This window comes from Myxine glutinosa, chromosome 7 (genome assembly GCF_964187855.1).
Source record: "Myxine glutinosa chromosome 7, kmMyxGlut1.1, whole genome shotgun sequence".
Lineage (NCBI taxonomy): Eukaryota > Metazoa > Chordata > Myxini > Myxiniformes > Myxinidae > Myxine > Myxine glutinosa.
In genome coordinates, this window is record NC_136267.1 from 46,803,820 (window position 1) to 46,809,819 (window position 6,000).

Below are 6,000 nucleotides of genomic sequence, written 5' to 3' on the forward strand. Positions count from 1 at the left end.
ATCCTATCTACCTTCTAAATGACATTAACACACTTTACACTACCCGGGTCTTTCCCTGCCAATCCATTGGCAATCTTACACTCTATGCGGTTTTAAGAACCAAATTCCCATTGACCAAACTGTGGTGCTTCATCAATTTGGGGTCTCACTCCGCCGATTCAACTCCCTGTGCCTTTGCACAATTTCAGGACTGGGTCGTGTGGCTCTCCCAGCAGGTCTACCCACCTGCACACCTCCACCACTGTAGTTGCCTCTGAGCTTACCTGCTCCTTATCCTAACCTATCTAACTGGGGAAGGCCCTCTGGCGCTCTCCCCACTTGGTGCCCTCTCTGACACTGGGCTACCGGGTCCGTCCTCCGGAACCTCGGGCCCCATCCACAACTCTACTGGCTCCCAGAGCCCACCTGCGGCCTCACCTGGCCGACATCCTAACAGTGGCGGAGTGCTCAACCAACTACACACACTAACAGGCCACACGCCCAGCCATTTCCACGTCACTAATGCACCCATCCAAACACCAATCTTCCACATGCACCACAGATGCCAATATCCAACCACAATTTACCTACTCCCTCAACCTAACTCTTACACTACCCTCCCCGGGTATTCGTGATGGGGTCCATCCTTCCCATACACACCTTCGCACCATCCACTCCACTCCACAGTTTTCACCATACTCACTCCACACCATCCATTCCATACTCCATATATTCCATACTCCATGTATTCCACACAACCATTCTCCATACACCTGTATTGCACACCTGTGCAATCACTCCTACACCTGGTGCTTCCTGCACACTCCTTCCTCCCAGGACCATTCGGTCAACACAACACACAATCACCATTACTCACTCATACACTGCTCCATACACCTGTTCACTTGCACACCTGTGCAATCTCACCTGGTGTCACCTGCGCCCTCCTTCCTCCCAGGCTCCATCAATCACTCAATACAATGCACAACCACAATCGTTCCTCATGCACTGCTCCATACACTTCCACGCTCAATACAACTCACAATCACAATTACTCCGTGTACGCTGCTTCATACACTTTCAATTCTCAAACACATGGCATCATCTGATCTAACTACTCCCCTCTGAAACTCGCTCTTCCCCCCGTCGCCCCTTTAAACTATTGCGCTCCCTCGTTGTTATAATCCGACTACCCTCTCTATGTCCCCACTACCTGTCCAATGTCGCTACTTAAATCTTCAGTTACCTATTGTCAATCTCTAGGTCCCTATACATTATCCAAACCCTCCCTCGGCAAACTGCCATAAACCCCATAAAACTATAGCTCCTTTGCCCCCTGAGAGGGATGGCAGAGTTGCCATCCCACCACATCGGGCATCTCCCACCATTAATTTTGTCATCAAATTTCAACCAATCACAAATTTTCCAATTACAAATTCCCTATCCCTACCAAATGTCCTTTAACTCGAGCCTCGGTGCGTTGTTACATCATTAAACCTCGGCTACGCAAAGCCGAGCAATGAATTCGGGTGGTTTGGTCGCCTGCAGGTTGAATCCGTCCGGCATTCGGTGCAAGGGAGACGGTTTGGTCGGGCCGAGATTCCACGCACCATCTCGGCGCGGCACCTTCCGGTCCCCGGCCCGATGGCTCAATCTCGCCCGGTCGGAACCCCGCCACCACAAGGGGGCACCGTCCGCTTCCTCCCACCTGCCCTTGAACCGGACCGGTCGCCTTGCCCGACAAGGCTCGGACTCGACAACAGGGGGCCTAGCATCCAACAAAGCGCACCGCACCCCGAGTGCTCGCGTCGGCTAACCGTTGCCCTAAACGCTGCCCCGGTCAACGTCGATGCCTCCTCTGCATGCTCACACCACTCGTTCCGTTTGTTGCTCATACATCCCACACACTCCGTCCATTCCACCACCGCACTCCCTGTTACACACCACACCTCTTGCGCACACTCGCTGTTCGCACACTTCCTTAACACACCTCGCGCACCGTCTTGCGCACTCTCCCTCGGTACGTACTCCGTACCACTCATGGTGGTGCACTCTTGCATCCACCCACTCATGCGCTCCGATCTGCCCTGCCGCACACGCGCCACAACCAACTCAGGTGTGCTCCCTCGCAACTCTCGCCGTCCATTCCAAACGTGCATCCTCGCACCCGCTCCTCCACCAACTCACTCTCCGTGTCACTCTCACCCTCGCACGTACACTCCGTATCACTCTCACTCCCTGTGTCACACTCCGTACACTTTATAACACGCTCACTCTCCGTGTCACACTTCTTTTTCACAAGCGAGCCATTCTTTCGTACACCACGCCCCTCGGACCTCCTACAAACGCCCGGGTGCCATATTGACCCCAATCGCGCGACAATTCTCTTCGCGCCAGACCTCCTCTTACAAAGTCTCCCCGCACAACATACAGCACGACTCACCTTCGGGGTTCTTCTTCCTCCCTGCACCAACACCTGCAAATCTTTATAAGGATTAAGCACGGCATTAAGGTGTGAACACGGACTTTACACGTATTCCATTTCTCCCTCCAATTCCCGGGTTACCTCCGTCGTCTTTTCAATTTCAACTATAACTATTGCTTTTTCTTTGACGACCGCTGGCTTTATTAAAATTCCCTCTACTTCAGCGGTCGCCGGCTGCCCCATACCCCGGGTCGCGATCTCTATACCCGTCCAGTTAGCTGTGCCTTTCTCCACTTCGCTCAACCAGCGCTTCTCGACCCGCCTTACCTCCTCGTGCACCCGTGGGACCTGCTCGCCCAACCTGCGGTCTCTGTCCCTCTCCGCTTCCCTTACTTCATATGCGACTCTGTCCCTCACCATTTTTTTTGTCACCCATTCTGTTTTCCATTCCCTCTCTATCGGCCCTCATTTCACCCGTTATTGCTTCAATTTGGTCTCCCAATTGCTTACTCATCTTATTGCTCCGAGCATCCATTTTTTTTCCATTTGCTCACCCATCTTGGCCATAAGGGCCTCCATTTGCAGCATAAAAAGGTTCAAATCCACCGGTGCTGCTACGGTCACGGGCGCGGTGACATTTGGTGCCGCTGCAACATAGTGCGCGAGGGCGCCATCTCGTGTACCTGATACCCCCTCAGCCACATCCTCATTGCTCTCCTCTATTACTCCCAAATCCTCCCCTTGGTCCTGGGTCGACTCTAAACCCTCTAACTCTACCCCCACCGGCATCCGATCGTCTTGACCATCCATGGCACGATTTTAAATTTAGGATGTTAAATAAAATTGTGGGCCACTCGTAATTTGAGCGCGCTAAGCGCGCTTCAGGTCCGAATCCCACTCCTGGCACCAATTTGTTACGGATCTCTCCGTCGGCCTCTTTTCCCCTTATCGGGGTGGGATTAATCCCCTCGTCTATGACTGACCGACGTGGTCCTGAAGCTGCACAAGCTCCCTCCGGAGAGGCAGGTGCGCAACCTCGTTCGCGACTGCGGACAGATGTTAATTGCCGAGCGGTTTAGCAACCACGGCACGAACCATTAGCAGAGACTAAACCAGATACCTGAAATGTTGGCCAAACCGTGCCACAGGTGTTCAATGTGGAAACCTCAAAGACGAACGGATGTGAAGAAGAAGAAGAAGAAGAAGAAGGCAAAAGTAGGAAGAACAAATACAATTTATTACTAACTATTATTTACACAATCAAAAGAACCAAGGAGAAGGAAGGATAATAAAATAAAGACAGAAAAAATGGAAGGACCAGAAGACACAGTGCAATTACTAGCTTATACTATGCAGTCTTACTTAACCCCAGGACAAGACACACAAAACAAACTCACGTACACGAATGGATGGATGACGCCAGGCACGGATGATTGGAAGGGGAGGAAGGTTCGGCTGGACAAGGGAGGACGGCCGGGCCGGGAGTGAGCAGCAGCCGCCCTTCCTCAATCGTGTTTGCCCGGCGGCGTTGCTTTGCAAAAGCTCAAAGCTGCGGTGGTCACAACTGCGGTGGTCTCAAAGCTCATGCGTGCTTCTCTTTCCCTCAATCACCTCCTTCCTCCACTCATCTCTTCTTCTGGTCTCTACTCGTCTCAGGTGGGGTGCGTCGCGTGCTCTCCAAGGACTCATCTCTGGTGGGGGCGTCCCGCCGCGGGTTATATCGGCCACACCCTCTCAAGCCATACCCCTCAGCCTTGGTTGGTCGTTCGGGGCTCCACCCTTCATGATGAGGTGGTGGCCACGCCTTTCTTCTCCGAACCGACCGGTGTTTAATGGAGGGCGAATGCAGTTGGCAATCGAGGCTTTGGGAATCTGGGCTTTGGGAATGAAAGGGAATCTACCTTATTTGAATTCGGTGCAATGCAGTGTCAATTAATGAAAGACACAGCCTTAAACTAATACACACAATAAGGAAATAACTATTTAGAAGGATATCTTATTTGCTACGTGCATGTATATGGATTAACTAGGAGGACGACCTTTGACCTTTACACTACGGAGGGTGATATTTACAACGATTCTCAAATCCACAACAATATATATATATATATATATATATATATATATATATATATATATATATATATATATATATATATATATATATATATATATATATATATATATATATATATATAATTATAAAATTGAAATCTTGCGTGTTTGTATGTAACATTCGATCGGTCCGGGGGCGTGGCTTACCCCTTTGAGAGAGTAGTAATATCCACCATTTTATTAACTCGCATAGCTTTGAGGCCTGTTTTGTAGGCCCGTGGTGTCTTGCTCTCTCTCTCAGTTTTATTTCAAATCAAATTCGATATATCATTTCATTTTTCACAGTCACTAACATAGTTTTAGACTCGGTTGAAAAAAAACGGGAAGAAAATCCGATGAAAGTTTCCGTTTATAGAACGAAATGAATTCTGAAAGGCTTGTATCTTCAAGGCCATTGAGTCTGTTTCACGCCTTTATCTTCAATCTAAGTCGCCATCTGATTTCATTTTTATCGATGGTTTTAGACTCGGTAAAATAAATAATTGAGAACATTCATGCACACACGGGAAATTGCAGAGATATATTTTAAAAATCGCGCCACGTTGATATACGAAAATACACCGCCTAAAATAACAGGCATACAGTATATATCTTCATTTCATTCAACATTATTACCCGGAAGTAAAATATGTTTCAGGAAATTACCGAGAGATATTTCTTCGATTTTTTTTATTATTTATATGCGCATGCACTTTAAATAGGTTTATTTGAAATCTTTAATTTTCACAATGTAATTTATTTGTCATTTGATGATCGGCAAAACGATAGCACAAACACAATACTATTTGCAGGAAGAATGTCGTATCAACCCTCCGACGGCGCTACGGACGCGGACAACGAATCACACCTCACGTCTATGGACGCGAATAGCAACATCCGCATGAATCAGTCATCAATGATTTTCATTGACGCGCCTGGAGGCACAGGGAAGACGTTTCTTATTAACCTGATTCTCTCTAAAGTGAGAGCGAGTGGAGAAGTTGCCCTTGCGGTGGCCTCATCTGGCATCGCTGCTACCCTCATGCCTGGTGGAAGAACAGCGCACTCAAGGTTCCAAATCCCTCTGACACCGAGGGAAGATGGCGTATGCAACATCGATAAAAATTCCACTATCGCAGACCTCTTTCGAAGTACAAAACTCATCGTGTGGGATGAGTGTCCTATGATCAGGAGAGAGAGTTTCGAGGCTGTGGATCGCACATTGCGTGATGTATGTGACAAAGACGAGCCTTTTGGAGGGATCTTGACGATATGCTGTGGTGATTTCCGTCAACGTGATCGGAGATAAGGGCCGAAATCACGTGTCACAGGTAAGTGATTTAGAACGCTGGAGAGGTGAGCCTTATGGCTTGCTGGCCCAAATAATCTCCCTGAAAATGTCCAGCGTTCGCTTTAGTTCTATTCTCATATCTATTCAAACTGACATTGACCCAACGGGTCATGGGTCGTCTAGGGGTAGCATCATCATCATCATTGGTTGA

General features: G+C 48.7%; 1 protein-coding gene across 3 annotated transcripts in view; it reads left to right on the forward strand.

Moving 5' to 3' along the window:
- LOC137431196 (sulfotransferase 1C2-like) overlaps window positions 1-6,000 on the forward strand; it is a 167,916-nt gene that overhangs the window by 79,895 nt on the left and 82,021 nt on the right. The gene's annotated exons all lie outside the window — the stretch shown is intronic.